Source organism: Dermacentor silvarum, chromosome 1 (genome assembly GCF_013339745.2).
Source record: "Dermacentor silvarum isolate Dsil-2018 chromosome 1, BIME_Dsil_1.4, whole genome shotgun sequence".
Taxonomy (NCBI): Eukaryota; Metazoa; Arthropoda; class Arachnida; order Ixodida; family Ixodidae; genus Dermacentor; species Dermacentor silvarum.
The window spans coordinates 316,702,979-316,721,719 of NC_051154.1; the positions used below are offsets into that span (position 1 = coordinate 316,702,979).

Here is an 18,741-nt window from a genome sequence, read left to right on the forward strand (position 1 = left end):
ATGTTCGAATTAACTGTCGCAAATGCTTTCGCGTTCGAATTACAGAGCGTTATCGCCCATTGGAATACACATAACCTTGACAGGACCACAGCGTCAGTTCGAATTAACGAGATTCAACTGTAACTATGTTTTGCAAGAAATAAGTGTTTTCTGCCCTTGCACCTCAATATGGGCTTCTCAGCTTCAAGTTTTACTGGATTCGGATCGTACACTTTCCCGGATCGTACTTTTATTTTTCGCGTATTTTTCGAAAACGTATGAACGAGGTTCTACTGTACTCTCGTCTCCAGTTGTTTCAGTTTTTAGTTGTCAACAGCATTACATACAATAAATACAGTAAAACCTCGATAATTCGAAGGTCGCCGGACCGCGAAAATTCTTCGAATTAAGCGTATTTTTGAATTAACCGAAATGAATAATAAAAAAAAGAAAACAAGCAAGAACTTGCCGCAAAAAGAAATCACCTTTATTTTCCATGTCCGAGAAAAATTACTCAAAGTAATCACCGATGCGGATTACTTGGCGCGCTGGTTCGCCGCCCCTAGTGCCATGCTCTCCAGCTGGCTCAAAAAACATAGCATACAAATATCATCCGCACTGCACTCAACAAAGTTGCGGACGATGTTCACGGAATCGATAACTGCCGCGAAAGCGGGCGTGGTGGTGCTTGACTCCAGAAATTTGGACTTGCTGGATATTCCGGACTTCAAAAATGCACCATCAGGGTTCCCATTGAGTTCATGCATTTTCGCACCCAATTTTTCGGACGAATTGAGACCCCAAAGTTCGATTTTGCGGACTAAATCGCTCTTTCCGAGCCGCGCTACCCAATCTAGGAGGCCGCCATGTTGGATTTTGCACTGGCTTGAATTCCAGTGGCTCACTGTATAGCCTCCAAGATTGGAACGCGCGCTATCAATAGAGAGCTCGCGCAATCCTCCAGTCTCGGAGGTCATGCCCGCTCTTCCTTGGCTGACAAAACGCTTCAGAGTACTGCACTTTTTCTTTTTTCTTAGTATATGCGCTCAGCACTATCGTTGTAACCATTTATTGTGGGATGTTTTTTTTTTATTGCGACAGCAATTATATGGACACTTCAAGCGGATTTTCACCGTCGGCGTCGCCGCCCTGAGGATCCATACAAAGTCCAAAGGCGATAAAATCATCGCCGCGCGCCCGCCGTGTGTGCGAGTTACAGCGCGCGGGGGACGCGCGCTTTCATGGAGAGCGAACGCACGGCGGAGCGTAAACGCGACTTCCTCCCTCGTGCGAAAGGCTGTGGGGGTATGAGAAGGAGGAGGGGGGGGGGGGCGACTTCTACTCTTCTAACAACTGACTACTTAGCGCCGGAGCGGTTTCTCGCGCGCACCGTATCTTGAAAGCGATCTCCAGACGGCTCTGACCTTTTGTATGCGCTGTTCAGTTGTATGCGCTGTATGTGCCGCTCAGTTTCCGTTGAAGCGATGACCGCACGAACCTTCGCTCGCTGCGGGCTGCGGCGGCCGCGCTCGCTCGTGCGCGCTGACACCACGCGTGTTAATTCAGTGAGTGTTTTTTTTTTTCCCTCAAGTTTCGGTTCCTATTTTGAACGTGGCGTGTACACTGAGCAGGTGTCTCGGAGACCCATGTCTCGGTGATCGGCTCTACCTCCTGTACCTTCGCGAGAGCTAAGCGGTGCGAAGCTCGTTTCTTGGATCTCCATGGCGAACTCCGTTGGCGGAGATCGCCAACGTGGTGCCGTTCGTGTCGACTGTACACGGAGACGATATCATTGCTGCGCAAATCCAAGCAAGTCGATCCCCTCCAAGCGCAGTATGAGGCAGGGCATTATTAGAGATTTTTTTTAAGCCGCACTAATAACTTTTTTTTTCGGCCGAACGAGTTTTCCGGACTATTTTTCAGTCCCCACGAGCTCGGAAAATCGGTTGGCGACTGTACGGAGCGCGCTAACCTAACCGCCGCACGTTGCTACTAGCCAGAAACTTCGAATTATCCGAATAGAGCCGCGCGGGCCATTCAAATTATCCGGTAGAATTTGTATTGAGAATGACGGGACCGCTCAAATTCTTCGAATTAACCGAAATTTCGAATTAACCGAGTTCGAATTATCGAGGTTTTACTGTAATGTAAAGAGTGCTTCTTTTTGTTCTTTATCGAATAGACTCCTTTGAGCCTTTGTAGCGTACCGTGTTTACTCGAATCTAACGCACACTTTTTTTCGATAAAACAGGTCTAAAAATTGCGTGCGCGTTAGAATCGAGTACAACCCTAAATCTGCGTTACCATATAGATGTCCGCATTTCAAAATGGCCGCCTCGCATACGCGTCGAGCCTAGCTAACGTAGCTTCCTCCGTGTGCTGCAGTACACATGCTTAGGCAATAGTCTACCGTCTGTCTTCACGTTCTCTGCGTCTCCTCCATCAGCATGAAGTACCGAGTTCATCATGATGCTGCATCTAAAAAGAAAGTGATCATGTGTGCAGAGACAGATGTAAATCGGGCCGCATCACGGGCGTTTGGAGAATCCGAAACTTGCGTGCGGGACTGGTGCAAACAGAAGGAGAGGATTTTCGCCAGCGAAGCAATGCGGAACGGTTGAAGTGGACCGAAGCAGGACGCAAACTGCGACGATCCACTTTGGCGATATGGTTGCCTTGGCCCTATCTTGAAAGCAACCTGCGAAGGGGAAAGTCCGCCGCCCGCCGTGTTTTTCTCACGTTGAAGCAAGAGCCATGCTTGCACAAAGGTCAATTCGCTCGCCACGCTTCGTCACTCCAGCATTTTGACAGTTCGTTTCCGCGGTCAACAAGCGAGATGTGGTATGTTTACTTGTACGCGCGTGACATTGTGCTTGTTAATTTATTTAGTAAGCAAATGTTTACAAGTTTATACGGCCAATAAAACTGCTATCACTCCATATAGCGGTCTACTAATTAGCTATGACATTCGATGTTTCATCTTTCGGGCGAAGGTGCTACTTTTTTAATTCATCTCATCTTCAGTGCATTGGGAGGAAATCTATTTTGTCAACTGACAGAAACTTGTATGTCTGTTTGAACGCATGAGGTGCGTGGTACTGTAAAGGACTTTTTTTGTCACGGAAATTGGGTGCGCATACAATCGAGGGCGCGTTAGAATCGAGTAAATAAGCAATTTTGTTGGGGGGGGTTTAAAAATGGGTAATATTAGTCAGTAGATCGGGAGCCAGTTTTTCCGAAATACTCATTCAATTCATTAGGAAACAGCAAGGCTACTGTACGTGTTAGCCTATGAATAATTGTCTCTTGAATTTCAAAGTATCCTTTTAAAGGGACACTACAGAGGTATGTTAAATCTGTTAAGATAAGTAAAGTGTGGTAACTATTAGCATTTCTTGGATAAATTTTTTTTTCTATAAGTATGGGAACCGAAGCTTGTGCTTTCCATTTCATGTTTTGCGCCCCAACGGCGGCAGTGTGGTGTCGTGGATTTTATTGTGTTTGTTCTCATTACTACTGTCCTCGAGCAGGAAAAGCTTTTAGGAATAAAAGGATTGAGCCCTTGCATACTCTGAAATGCAAAATAATCTATTTATTAGGACCCACAGTGCCTGTGTGGCATTACAGTAGGGGAGATAACAGACGAAGCAATGGATCAGAAAGCACATACAACAGTAAAAATTGGATTTAAGGTTTCAAGGAACCCAAGGCTTTATGGCTTACTGCACTTTCGATAATGCATGATTGAGTACGCAAACTAGGGGACGAGAACATGTCAAGAGACACAGAACTGCAAACTTCCAAATTAATTTTTATTGGTAGGCATGATTTACATTTGGGTAGGTGTGCCTAACCCCGGATGTGCATCATGTTGTGCCCTATTATAAACTCTACCCAGCCCACCAATAAAAGTTTGGAAAAGTAACTTTTTTGTTGCTTTACTCTGGACAACCTCTAGTGTAATGTTTAACGCGATAGTGTTAGGGGCTGTGTGTTGCAGGAAACCCGGCGTCAACAGAGTTTCCGTGAGCAAAAATTTTCGTATATGTTTAAGCCACTCCTTGCTATATGAAATGTATATGCTGGTTATATTGACACACTATTCTATCACCTAAGTTGCTCATACCTTGTCTTACATTCTTGACAAAGTTATTCTTCAGAATTTTCATATTGACAGCCCACAAACAAATGTTGTGAAACAAAATGCCAACAGTGCATGCCTTTTATATTAATTAAATATTCTCAGACTGAAATATTAGTTGTGCAAAATAATAACAGAAACCTGAAAATGATGCAAATTTTTTTGCACATCTGTGCACTACCTCCGGGATCGGCCCACGCAAGGCCGCATTTCTACCTGAAAGCTCGCCACCAGCGTTTCCTGGTAAACATTACGGTTACATAAGCTGCAGTTGTTGGAAAGTGTGAGAAGCAGTCAGCGATCTATGAATGCTGTCGCATTCCACTCTTAAAGGCAAAGCTTAAGTATTCTCCAAATTTTTCATCCTAGTCATGTGGCTTAATGCTGAAACGTACAAAAAATTTATTCGAGCTCCAGGGTAAAAGCAGACAATTCCAGATTGCAATGGCAGCACGCCGGGAGCGTATGACATGGTACATGGATACAAACCTTCTGTGTCTTATCGTTTTTGCTTCAGTCTTTCCAGATGTCTCTGACAACCACCTGAAAAATATGTAGCAGGAAATCTAATTGTACAAAGAACTTTACGAGGAAAATCAAACCATGTTCTTGAAAATAGAGCGCCGTGAAGCTCTTAGGCTCAGGTTTCTGAAGCTTGAAAGAAATGCAGATGACCCGTCTTGCTTCATCAACAGAAATGCAGCAAGGAAACTCGGCATACTACAAGCAGAACTGCCCAGAGTATGTATGTCTGCACTATGTGCCTGTGCTAGCACAAGGCTTTCAGCAAGCCTGAGTTCTGTCTGCAGCTCTTGAGGAATGTGATGAGGACTACAGAAAGCAACACACTGGCCTTGTGTGGATTCAAACTTGCTTAATACAAAATTCCGGACACTACAAAGAAATCTTTGAACATTGACAGGGTTTGCTACATTTTCAGCACATTTTTATGCGGCTTAGTTTGAAGTACTCAGTCTAGGAAGTCACTTAAGCTTCCTGGCATCCCAGCAGAACAGAGAGATATGCAACCAACTATGCCACTGGATTGATGCTGACATAGGATTGTTGGAATAACACCTACTAGCCAGGAAACATGTTATGTGAACATGCTAGCATTACGGAAACTAAGCTTCAGCAGCAGTCTCGCAAGCTCTGTGCGAATATTTGGTCTTCGAATGCAGTAGTAGCTATTCATAAATGCAAATATGTTTGTTTCGATTTCTTCAATCTCGCAACTCTACAAAATGTTTCCTATACCGGCGGCTGAGTAGACTTGGAACAAGAGTAGTTGCGTAGTTGAACTTGCTATATGTTGCTCAGGGAGCAAGACATTTTCATTTAAACTGTCATTTGAGCTCGCTGAAGAGTCCCGAGTATGCAAATACATTGCTTGTTTGCTCCTAATGCTCCATTAGTGCTTTTAACAAACATTTCATGACATGCAGTGTAATGACAAACTTTATACTTTGTGAAAACGAAAGTTAATTATTCAAAAACTATTCAAAATTGGGTTCGCTTCTGGTACGATTCATGTTCGATTTGGTCTCAAAATTTACTTTCGCACACCCCGTACTACTGATTTATCATACTGATTCTTTTGAGTTTTAGTGATAAAGCTTCGGAATCTTATTTTTGGCGTGTTCCAGAAAAATAGCAGTGAAATCTACTACTTCAATAGATAAGAGCTATGGTGCACACAACATTCAAAAGTGCCTTTTCCATTGTTAGGTTTAGTTTAAGCTGCAGCATTGCTCCAAAAACATTTCAGTGCTGCTGTGCTGCATGTTTTGTCTGTTTGTTGCACACCATTTGTGTTATTTGTGCTTGTGATATGCTTTCTCCACAGCTGGAGCAGGAAATATGCTCCTATATTAAAAACTACAGTGGTAGCAAGCAGGAGGCCTTCAAGAGGTGGGGAGAGAAGTTCTTGGGCCATATTGCTGCACAGAATCAAGCCTACCGCTTGCAAAAGGAGCAACAGGAGCTGGAAAGGGTGAGGTCAACCGTGGCCTTTTGCTTAACCAAAACTTCTCTTCACAGCATCATCCGGCACAATGTTAGTTTCATTCCGATGGCTGGGGTAACTTGCGACAACTTGCAATCACCCCGGGCTTGGCAATGGAAATTTCAGTCCAAGTAGCATGATGTCATGAAGCAGAGTGCACTGGCCTGCAATCCAGCAGGCACTGGTTTAGCCCAATGGGTAAGGCACTCGGTTTCTGAGCGTAAGATCATTTGTTGAAAACTCACTACCGCCAATGTTGTTGCTTTCAAATTATCCCGTTTTTTTAATATATTAATTTCCTTATAGCGATTACCAAGGCGAAGTTAGAACGCAGGCGAGAGCTCGCGTGGACAAGGAAGGCACGGATAACATGGGTTTCCAAGAGCGAGGGTGACGTGGCGTTGCGGCGATGCCCTCTCCCCTTTACGCAACGCCTGGCGCACTAGCGGGGCAGCAGGTGTTTCCTTTCGCTGGCTCTGCTCCCTCGAGGCGTGTGTGTTATTGATTGATAATTAGTTAAAAAATTAATTAGCAAATTTCGGGGAATAATTTATTATGCAATTCTACAAGTAATGTCCACCTCTTCGAGTAGACCAACTCATGAACTGGAATTGTGCTATCTGCCACTAGCAACCTTTAAAAAGTTTTGAAAGTGTTCGTTGAAACACCCGGTATACAGAGTGTCCAAACTATTGTGCACCAAGACTTAAAAAAGAGCAATTGCATTACTGGGCGAAAACCTAGCGCATAATGTTTCCAGTACAGTGGAGTAGCTGCCAGTAATAATTTCGTTACTGATATTTAATTAGGTAATTATAAAAAATTATATAACTCGAGAAATACTGCCCTAATTATCAATGTGTCAAATGGGAAAAATAGTAGAGCAACCTGAAATACTCCCAATACACCTTTGTGTTGCTCAATACGTGCTACCTAAAAGTGTTTTTTCTGAGCGTGAAAGAACCTTGCAAATACATGCAAAATTGCCACGCGACTGCCCACTCAAGGCACTCGAGGGGCAAGTGCCCTTAAAACATCTCGACCTTGTGAATTGAGACACCGCCGCCACGGCCAATGCTCTTGGCTTTGAGCTAATAACTCCGTGTGACACTTGAGACCTCGAACAGAGAAGCTATGACTGCTGCAAACTACATATGCTCAGAAATATTGACATGATCTACGGGTGCATAGCTGCCAGCTGCATGGGCTACACTGCAAAAACACAGCTCCCCACAGTGCACGCCACAAGCCATACTACAAGGTGCCCTAAGTTGTCAGGTTAAATCTCAATATTATTGCCAAGTCTAACAAGCGTCTCAGGAGCTGGCAACCTTCACAGCATCTTACACAGCAGTGCTCTTGGGCTTACCAATTTCAATGCATAGGCGCTATGGGGAGATTTTTCTTTTGAGTTCATTACACAGTATATAACCTTATTCACACATATTGGGAAAAAATTTTGAGAAAGAAACTTACTACAGTGTAAACTGCTTATAACGTAAGTCGCCGGAGTCGGGAATATCCGCATCATAAGCGGTACCGCACTATAACCAAAGCAACAATTTTCAAGGCCCGCACATATGCAAAACATGTGCACCGAGACGCCACGCATATGAAACCGTCGAGGAATGCGGCTAGAACGTTTGCATTCAATTTACAGTCGAATCCCGTTAATTTGAGCCAAATTAGCATCGGCGCCTCCGACCGGCATTGCTCAGGCACCGCCATCGAGTAAAAACTTAGGAGAGACCCCTCAATGTCGCGCGCAAACAAAACAAAAAAAAGAAGAAAAATGCGGTGGAAATTTCACCCTGTCTCAAATGGCAAGGTCGCCGATTCTGCGTTGCGCCGGAACATGCGTGTACGTGCTGTCTCACACGCTACCATAGCCACGTGTAGAAAATAGCATTGAACCCTTCTTTCTTCTTTATGCTTCCTCTACTTTCTAGTCATGTGTTGACCTTGCACGCTGCGGCTATGGCGCAGAGGGAAGCAGCGGCGCTGTCGCACGCCGGCCAATGAAACTGCCCATGCCGGCAAACGCCCGCTTCCCGATAACGGCTGAAAACGAAGCTTTGGGGAGCTGGCGCAGGGCCAGCTGGAGCGGCGGCACCTGCATGGCGGCGGGCGCGCACAGTGACAGTCGAAAGTGAGGGAGCTACGAGGAAGGGCAAGGGGAGCCACCGAAGCGGCAGAGTTGCCGAGGCGAAATCCGCTTCCCTGCCGCCCTCCTCCCTCACGTTCCACGGTCTCCACGTGCGGCCTTCGCTGTGATGTGCTGGTGCCGCCCACTCCCTGAAGTTTCGTTTACTGTCATTATCGTGAAGCCGGCGTTGGCAGTTTCGTGGCGCTCGCTTGCTATGCACGCCATGATATTTCACGACTCGCACTCAAGATTCTGCCAGCCTGACTGGCTGTTCGTTCGCACCACGTGCCCTTCTCCTCCACTTCGTCTCTCTTTCTTCCTCGAGCACTCCTTGGGGCGCCCATTTGAGGGGAGCATTCGTCGTCTCCGCTGACTTCCGTACTCCCAGACAGCCGCACTGTAACCAGTATTTCGTTTCCCGCAACTGCACTATAAGCGATACGTGTATACATGGAGTGCTATGGGAAAATTAATGGGAGTCTGAAAAGACCGCACTATATCCGGTCCTGCATTATAAGCAGTTATGTTATAAGTGGTCTATACTGTAAATGGGAAAACATACGATCTGAACTAATACATTTGACAGACGCAAGTGTAATTGACATCTACGTAATGCAAAGCGCCGTGCAAATCATTGCTACATCAGACGCCAACGCGCGTCGAGCTGGTGGGGCGTCGGCGGACCAAGCCACGCGTTTTGTCGTTTTCCTATTTACAGTAAAACCTCGATAATTCGAACTCGGTTAATTCGAAGAATTTGACCGGTCCCGTCATTCGCAATGCAAATTCAACCGGATAATTTGAATGGCTCGCGTGGCTCTATTCAGATAATTCGAAGTTTCCGGCTGGTAGCAATGTACGGCGGTTAGGTTAGGGCACTCCGTAGAGTCGCCAACCAATTTTCCGAGCTCGTGGGGACTGAAAAATAGTTCGAAAAACTCGTTAGGCAAAGAAAATTATTAGTGCGGCTTAAAAAAACTGTAATAATGCCCTGCCTTATACTACGCTTGGAGAGGATCGACTTCCTTGGATTTGCGCAGCAGTGATGTCTCCGTGTACAGTCGACACGAACGTCACCGCGTTGGCGATCTCCCCCAACGGAGTTCGCCATGGAGATCCAAGAAACAAGCTTCGCACCGCTTAGCTCTAAGGAAGGCACAGGAGGTGGCGCCGATCACTGAGACATGGGTCTCCGAGATACCTGCTCAATGTACACGCCACGTTCAAAATAGTAACCGAAACTTTAGAGATTAAAAAAAACTCGCTGAATTAACAAGCGTGGAGTCAGTGCGCACGAGCGCGGCCGCTGCAGCAGCGAGCGAAGGTTTGTGCGGTCTATCGCTTCAACGGAAACTGAGCGGTGAAAGCACAGCGCATAGGTCAGGGCCGTCTGGAGATCGCTTTCAAGATACGGTGCGCGCGAGAACCCGCTCCAGCGCTAAGTACACAGTTGTTAGAAGAATAGAAGTCGCCCCCCCAACGGCCTTTCGCTCGAGGGAGGAAATCGCGTTTACGCTCCGCTGTGCGTTCGCTCTCCGTGAAAGCGCGCGTCCCCCGCGCGCTGTCACTCGCACATACGGCGGGCGCACGGCAATAAAAAAACATACCACAATAAATGGTTAAAAGGATAGTGCAGATCGCATATACTAGAAAAGAAAAAGTGCAGTACTCTGGAGCGTTTTATCAGCCAAGGAAGAGCGGCCATGGCCTCCGAGACGGGAGGATGGCGCGAGCTTTCTATTGATAGCGCGCGCCTTCCAATCTTGGAGGGTATACAGCGATCCACTGGAATCCAAGCCAGTGCAAAATCCAACATGGCGGCCTCCAAGATTGGGTAGTGTGGCTCGGAAAGAGTGATATTTAGTCCAGGAAATCGACCTTTGGGGTCTCAATTCGTCCGAAAAATTGGGTGCGAAAATACATGAACTCAATGGGAACCCCGACGGTGCATTTTTGAAGTCCGGTATATCCATCAAGTCCAAATTTTTGAAGTCAAACACCCCCACGCCCGCTTTCGCGGCAGTTATCGATTCCGTGAACATCGTTCGCAACTTTGTGGAGTGCAGTGCGGGTGATATTTGTATGCTACGTGCTGTGAGCCAGCTGGAGAGCATGGCACCAGGGGCGGCGAACTACCGCGCCAAGTAATCCCGCATCAGTGATTACTTCCGAGTAATCTTTCTCGGACATGGAAAATAAAGGTGATTTCTTTTTGCGGCAAGTTCTTGCTTGTTTTATTTTTTTTATTCATTTCGGTTAATTCAAAAATCCGCTTAATTCGAAAAATTTTCGTCGTCCGGCGACCTTCGAATTATCGAGGTTTTACTGTATATGCTTTAAGATGGAGACGGAAAACCTAAACGAAACCAAATGGGTGGGCTACGCTGGATGCCGCACGAGTGAAACGTGACGCTCATATTGTGCAGCGGGGAACGGTGGCGCGCTTGGGTTATCGCCTGCTAAAAGCGTGCAGTACGCTTCTGAGAGCACTACACTCCGCGTGCTGTAAAACAGATAAGTGAAGATGCTTATCGCAATAGGGTTGGTGGCGACAGCTGTGAATGCGGCATGCGACGACCCGTGAGTAGATTTGCTGGTACCAGAATAAGAAACGGAGTGCGCGCTGGTGTTTTCCCGTGGGACGGGTGGGCGAGTAATGTGGTGTAGCTGCTGTGGTGGGTAGCTGCTGTTGTCGATCACGCGCACCTTGTGCATTTTCTTGTTTACATGGTATCTAACGGCCGGAAAATGTATCATATGATTGCATTTTCACGATGTACTGAACGTTTGTGCCGAAAGTTCCTTTCACGTATGAACCGGTAAAGAATAAGCGTAGCTCACTTGGGTAATTTTTTGGGCTCCTGATTGCAAACATACGCACCGGGAAATCGTACATAACGGGATCGTATCAATGAGGTTCTACTCTGTTAACTCTATGGTGGGACCCCTTGCCCCTGCAAAGAACTGCTCCCGCACCCCTGTGCCTCCCCACTCATAAAAGCTAATGCGTCTCTCCGCAACAGAAAACGAGTCCCACACCCGCCTTTTTTGCCTTCCGCACCGTCTCAAATTTTCTGAGCCCATGAGCCATGCCTTCCCAGGAGCAAGTTGCACGGCATTCACTTTCTGTGCCATGTCTGCTCGCCTATAGCTTCGGTTGCTGGGAAAAGTAGGCCGAAATTTAAGAATCCCCGGATTTCGAAATATGAACTCGTAGTACTGAGGCATTGTTAACATGACATGGAAATAGGCTAACGATCGTTAATCTGAAAAGTTCGGTTGTCTCGAGTTTGTAGTACTGAATTATATGTACACTGAAACTATGTAAGCAGTAAGCACGAGATTCCTTAAGAGTTCGTAAGTGCGGTGTTCGTAGTAACAAGGTTTCACTGTGTTTTGAATTATGCCTTGGCTCGCATATTGTGTTGCTGTTTTCGGCTGGGCCAATGACCACTGTGCTCTGCCCAAATGTGGTAGGTTCAGTTGAAGCCATCAATAGGAGAGTGACAGAGGTTGAAGTGGGTCCCTCTCCAAGGGACAGTAAGGTCATAACCTCTTATTCCCACTGCCAACTTTTGACCAATTAGTACACGTCGGGGTGTAGTTTCATGGTTCTTTGCTATTCCCCTAAAATAAATTTGAATTGTCGCATTTTGTCCCATCCTGTTCTCTGTTCCTTCTATGCTCCACGCACGTGTGCATGCGTGAGAGAGGAATTATCCATGGAGTTTCAATCTATAGTGTGTAGTGGTCTGCTTTCAGAAAGGGCAAAGTAACTTGGACGTGTCAAATGAAAGTGACAATAAAAAGGAGTCCTTCATTATCAAGTTACTGTTGCTAAGCGACAGCTTGTGTGTGTGTTACAGGTACGTGGGCCACGCTACCTCTCCATCAACGGCAACGGGCAGCAAGCACACACACATGAAAAAATCTGAGAAGTTCCTCAATGAAACCTTTGCTTGAGGGATGGGACAGGAACCATTATATATAAATCCAAGCCATCATAAACTGGATGACAGAGCTACCGCTGTTGCCCGTTCCTTTATAGCCGAGGTCCGCTTCTTGCGTATTTACAAAATAAGAGTTTTGTGTTGCCGGAGGTTTCATAGATGGCAGTAGCCCGTCTTGGTTGTTACGGAGGTCTTGACTCGCTCTGTGCACCACATGCTGTGACGCTCTTATATACACCGCCACGTCTACAGCACAGCAGGATAAACTGTTGTGTACTGCTCAGGCAGTTTGTTTTTGTTTTATTGTGGGATTGTTTAAGGAAGGAGCAGGAATATGGAGACAAAAACAATAGCCTGGGCCATATTCAGTAACACTTCAGTTTTCCAAGAATTAAGTTTGGCGGTGGCATCACGTTTAGGCAGTCCGCTGGCGTAATTAGAACGTGAGGAATAGCAGAGGTGAATCGACCCGCAGGTTCTTTTTTTGTTCTGGAATTGAACGTCGCAAACCACTGGAATTGATTGTCACAAACCAATGGAAAATATAGCAACTTAAGAACGATTCTTGGTAAATAAAAAGTAATTGCCTCCTGAATACTTCGACTGCCATCTCAAACACGCCTTTTTTATGTCGAGGTTGTTGCCGTCTCTCATGGACGCTCGCTAAAAGCCCGAACACAAGTGCCACAGGGATCACAATCGCTGTTGTTTTTCTAGGAACGCCGATCTCGCCCGTGCACACAGCACTCATAGGCACGGCACACCACGCCTTCAAATCACACTGAAGCATCTCGCGCCATTTCACTTTGTAGCTGACGCAAATTCGGTTTCCGCATGATTGACATGTGTGTGACGTCATCATAATATGCGAGCACGCGCAGAGGCGATGGGGTCACCCAGGTGGCGACCAATCGCTGCTCGCAAAGCAAATTCTTCGAAAACTGAAGTGTTACAGAATACGGCCCCTGCTATCATGTCGTCTTAATGTTATTGCGCAGTGTCTTTTTCATTGTGCTCTACAAGCACATTCTATGTTGTGCAGTGTCTTGACATGCAGACTTGTCCCTGTGAAACACCATTGTCTTATCATCCTTGCAATAGAGATTTGGCAGGCCTGGAGTTAGAAACCACAAATGTGCGCTGTCTTTGCATATGAGGTGGTCACATGCCCTCCCATCTTACATTTTTGCTTCATTGCATTGGTGTGTGGTATGGCTCTTGGTATGCATCAAACTTATTTCTACTCACCTCTGTTATGTTTTATGCTTAACGTGTTGTCAGCAAACTTTTCTTTAGAGCAAGCGAACCGGATTATTGCTGATGGACACTTCAGGTGCGCTTGAGCTGTGGAACAGCAAAGTACAAGAATGTAATATGGTGGAATTTGCTGTTCTTTTGATGGTTAGGTTAACCATGTACAAACACATGGTGCACAGAATGTTTTTTTAAATTCTGTAGCTTCCTCTTCAGTTTGGCAACACCGTTTGAAAGGGTTTGCGGAATAACGATGTAAGGCATGAGCTTATGCAATGTTAGTCCATAGCCACGGCGCTAGTAATAAAGCAACGAGACAGGGTGGACAGGGAAGTTCATGTTGTTACCGACTCTCAACAGGCCTGGGTTAACTTTACCAACGGATGAACACCACTGCTAGCGGCTCAGATTCTCTGTGAAAAGCTGCAAGAATCCCATCAAATCACGGAACTAGAGGGGAACTAGCGGAACTAGAGGGGAACGAATGGGCAAACGCTTTAGCACGAGCGCTAATCAACCGAGCAGGGCAAAACCAATCGTCTCATCAATCCCCACCCTTTACCTTCGTGCCCCTACCATTCAATTACTGCGACGACCTCGAGATCCAGCGGCGGAACTGCAGGATTTATCCTCCCCTTCGCAAAAATCTCAGCAGTGAAGAGGCAGTAAGCTCTCAGACTTATTCAGATTAACACACTCCCAAACCTACACAGATACAGCAAAATATACCCACAAACATATCGCAGCATCTGCCCCTGGTGCAGTGACACACGCCCTACACTCTTTCACATTGCTTGGGGGTGCAGGGGCAAACCTCAACACTTGGATACCTAGCAGATCGTTTTAGCGGCGGGAGGTACAACTGACTGGCGAAACCCTGGCGGGACAAGAAGCTCTCGTCCAGCAAGTTCATCGAGCAGCCATGGCCAGTGGAGTCTTGGAGTGAGGACACCACCCACTCGACCTCAAGAGCAACGAGCTCGATGGTCCAAATAAATGTTTTTTTCTCTCTCTCTCTCTCCCTCACATGACTACCTTAATGTCTGAAGGCTGCTTTGCAAGGAAGCAATGATCAGGCAAGCAAAGGCCACACAAGGGAAAATAGTTTTCTAATGCAAGAAGCACTGCTCTTGTATTGTAAAGTGTAGGCGAGTAAGAAGACTTTTGTAGTTTAGGTGAGATAAATGTACAGGAATGGGCAAAAACTCATCAATAATGCACATGCATTGCAGTGAGAGCTCTAAATGGAAAGGTTTCTAGGACCAGTGCTCTTAAATTTATTTGCCATTCTTTATGGATGAAGGAATACTAAAGTATTGTTTTTTCATTTATATGCGCCCAGACAGAAATTTAACCCAAGCACAAAATAGTGTTACATTGAATGCTTCAGATCAGTGTATGATGAGTTTTTTATGTCGATGATGCCAGTGTTCTTTTAAATAGCGAAGCTTTCCTTTGTTTTATACGAAGTCCGAAAGTAGGCCATGGGCTGCTCTTTTTAATGTTGTTCCAAATGACAGAAATGAAATGTCTGGTAACTGATGCAGCAGTTATAGTGGCTATAATGGTGTGAACCTATACATTTATTTTACCTTAAACCAGACTGTTGGAAGATGGAAAGGGAGCCACAGTTCTCTCTCTTTGAAACTGACATTGTCAGCACTGAACTCTTGGAATTCAGGCTAAATCGGAGTTAAGGCCAGTGGTGTGGTAGTTTCTTGAAAAAGCTTTTAGGTTTTAACGACCTTATTTGACTGGCAATCTTCATTGCGCCAGTGTCATACTGTCTTGTGCTTAGTTAATTCAGTTGTTGCTGCCCTGTTCTTCAACTGCTGTTCTTTCACTTGTATTGAATTTCTGGCCCAATGTGGGTTCAGGAAAAGGCACACAGTATTGAAGTGTAGTGACATTGAATGGCTGTGGCATGAAAGATGCGATTTCATTTGTTTTCAGTTTTGTCTTGTCCCTCTGTTGAGCATGTGATGCACTGTTGACTACATTTTGTTCCAAGGCATGCATTGTTATTTAAGCAGTTCATTCTTTTTATGTAATGTCATAGCTCTTTATTTTTTCTGACTTTGCTTTATGTTCTAGTAGATATTGCATTTTCTGATATCACAGCTTTGTCTCCTCTGCGTTTTAGCAAGTGCGGAGCTTTTAGAAGATATAGGTAATTTTATCAAAACCGCTGCTTTCCCCTTGTAAAAAATTTTGTGCCTTGTGGCCTCATCGCCTGGCTCTGGCACAGGCTACCCGATGATATAGTACATGAACTTGATTCAGATAAATTTGAGCACCTATTGTCATGTTTCTTAAACCCTTAACTTACCATCACTGCGCTGTTACTTTAACGTCTCCCTTTTGTACTGTTCTTTTATACTGCTGGTTGTGCTGCCTTTTTTTTTTTACGGCCAATCGTTCTACCAGTTTTGTTTGTTTGCCATTGTACGGGTAAGTAAGTCATTTATACCATTGTATACCACTGAAGCATTGTATAATAATTACCACACTGTTTATTGATGCCTTTCGACCCACCCCCCCTTATGTAATACCCTGAAAGGGGTCCTTAAGGAACAATAAATGATGATGACGAAAAGGATTTCCGAAACTCGGCAACTCTGTTTGTAGTGCTTAGTTTTAGCTTTGAAGGTGGCGTTAACTGTTTTTCTGCAGTAAAAGTGTTCACAAGTAACATTGATCCAGGCCTTTTCATTTGAAAGCAGAATTGGTGCGTCAGGAAACCAACCGCAGGACTGAACAGCGGTAATTACAGCCTTAAATGCACTTTCCTTAATGCTGTCCGAATAAAGCTTGTGCTAAAGTGTATACGAATGAAAGAAGCATTTCTCACTGAAGTGCCTATTTCAGTCCTGTTTTTTATTGTAACCTGTGTAACGCTACCTTCATTAGGACATGGAAGACCTAGTAGCCCTTCTGCAAGCTTCGATACTGGGGTGCCATTTTGTAGCGATTCCTTTTCCGATTCTAATACCTTTTCACGCTTCGTCAGTGGTCAGAGCCACGCTCCGCTCGCGTGTTCAGAATTGTCAGCCGGCCGGGAGCAGTGGATGATAGATCGCCACAGGATCGGGCGGAATGCATTGCTACGAAGAAGCGGCCCTGGGGCGCTGTAAGTTATTCCATTATGATTTTATTCCAATCTCCTGACGTCAAATTTCTCACCGCCTACGCAAGCGTGAGCGGTGACACGCAACGTTTTGTTAACCGCGCAATAAAATTATCTGATTGTTTAGGCAGGATTCACACACCGGAGAAAATTCTGCGGTCGAGTATCATGTCGCTGACGAGCAACGAATTGTACCCGCCGTGGTGGCGTAGTGGCTACGGCGTTTGGCTACTAAGCCCGAAGGTGCGGGTTTCCAATCCCGGACGCAGTGGAGGGCTCCGGGTTAATTTTAGTCCGCCGTGTGAATACAGCTTTACGGATGGTCCTGTTTGTTTTGCTTTAAAGTGAATAGCATTGCCTCTGTTTTGACGCGTTTTGCTTATCTTAACAACTGAGGAGAGCGTGCAGAAGTGGAGAAGGTTGTAGTGAGGCCAAGGTATCGGTGTAAAAGTAGATCACTGGGGGAAAGGGTTATGCCGGCGTCTACGAGTGGTCCGAGCTGTGCTAGGTCACGCCGGCGTGACATAGCAGAGGGAGAAGTGAGCACAGTGGTTCCAGCGGCTCACCGTCCAAACGTACCTAAAAATTTACGATTCTCGTCAAAGAAGATCAATGTATATGTTTTCATTAACAAACCTAATTCATTTTTTAATATTCATTGGTCGCGATTACACACCGCTCAGATCGTATTCGTACAGGCACAGCTAACACCATTACATGTGAAAATTCAACGCATTTAAGTTGACCCAAGATAAGCCTCCATATTGAATTTGACGATATTTTGCCCTAAAATGTTAAGCTAATGCCATACCAATAATTAAATGACCAATTATAAGATTACCTTTCTCACCTGGAAACAAGCAATGTAATAGCCACTGATGCTTTACTGTCCGAAGAGAAGGCTGGCGTAGGCATTTCCTCTCCTTCTCTTAGTAGGCCCTTCTCTATTCGCCTTCCAGATTACACACCTATTTTCACGGCAGAATTATTGGCGATTGTTCTAGCGCTGCCCAAACTTCCCACTAATCAATCGTCAGCTGTCATAGTTGCAGATTCTCTATCGGTATGTGTCGCTTTCCATGGCAACGAATACAGCTATACGGCTACGACAGAGCTTCATCATCATCATCGTCTCCGGTTTGTCAGTGTCCCCTTGCTTAGCTTGCGGCAGCTTTTCGAGGATCGCGGTGGCGTGCAACGGGGCGCTATAAGATTCCAAACGGTGTAAGTAGACAAACAATGCTAATCACATTAAAAGGCCAGTCGAGTGCAGGACGAAAAATTCGGCAATCTCACGTTAACTGTCTAAAGTACTGCGATTAGCATTCAAGCAATGTAGCGACACTGTGTATCTGAAGTACGGAGTAAGATAAGACAGGAGCGCCGACTCTGCTCATCTGGAAGGGACACATTCTGTAACGCCGGCTCCTGCTTCACAGCGTGTTCGCTAGAAAGCGCTACGGATTCGAGCAGAGAGGCGGGCCCAACCAACCGAAGCAGCAAATTGGAGCAGAGAGGCGGGCCCAACAAACCGAAGCAGCAGAGGCGCGGGCAGGTCAAGCCAAAAAAAAAAAAAAAAGCTTGGGTCTGTCGGTCTTTTTGTCGTTGATACAGTTGCTATAGCAACTGCGCCTGCTTGCCTACCCGTTTTGTCGTCTGCTTCGCTCATGCCCTGACGCCTATAGCCCGCATAGCTGGCATAGCTCTTGTGGTTCACGGAGTGACGTTAGCAGGAGAAACAAGTCATGCATTATTTTATTTCATTTATTTTATACAGGCCAAATGCAGGGCATTTGTCAGGTAGGCAACATGGGACTATACAAGGCACAGGAACAAAAAATAAACGAATTACGGAAGCTAACACCGAAAGAAAAAACTAGGCAAATGGTAAGGAGATATAACGGAAGTTCGGGTGGTCTCAATCAGCGACAGCGAAAAGAAGCCTTTAATGCAAAGCTGACGTTTATCACTCTTTTTATCTGAGCACGCAGAAAGTGCTAAGATGCTTCGCTTGCTTCTTTGTGTCTGGCGGTGCTTTTCGTGTCGCCCGGTTCTCTTGCGAGCAACATTGCCGCGTTCTCATTAAAAGATAACAATGCGGAATTCCTGCCAATGTTTCCTGCTTATGAATTTCACAAG

At 45.7% G+C, this 18,741-nt stretch overlaps 1 long non-coding RNA gene across 1 annotated transcript; it reads right to left on the bottom strand.

The window, feature by feature from the left end:
- Positions 1-14,636: 14,636 nt before the first annotated feature.
- On the bottom strand, positions 14,637-16,128 carry LOC125942260 (uncharacterized). The gene is made up of 2 exons (XR_007464941.1): positions 16,067-16,128; positions 14,637-15,724 (listed from the first exon to the last, which is right to left on the bottom strand). It is a non-coding gene; the product is annotated as an uncharacterized LOC125942260 (long non-coding RNA).
- Between the last annotated feature and the right edge of the window lie 2,613 nt (positions 16,129-18,741).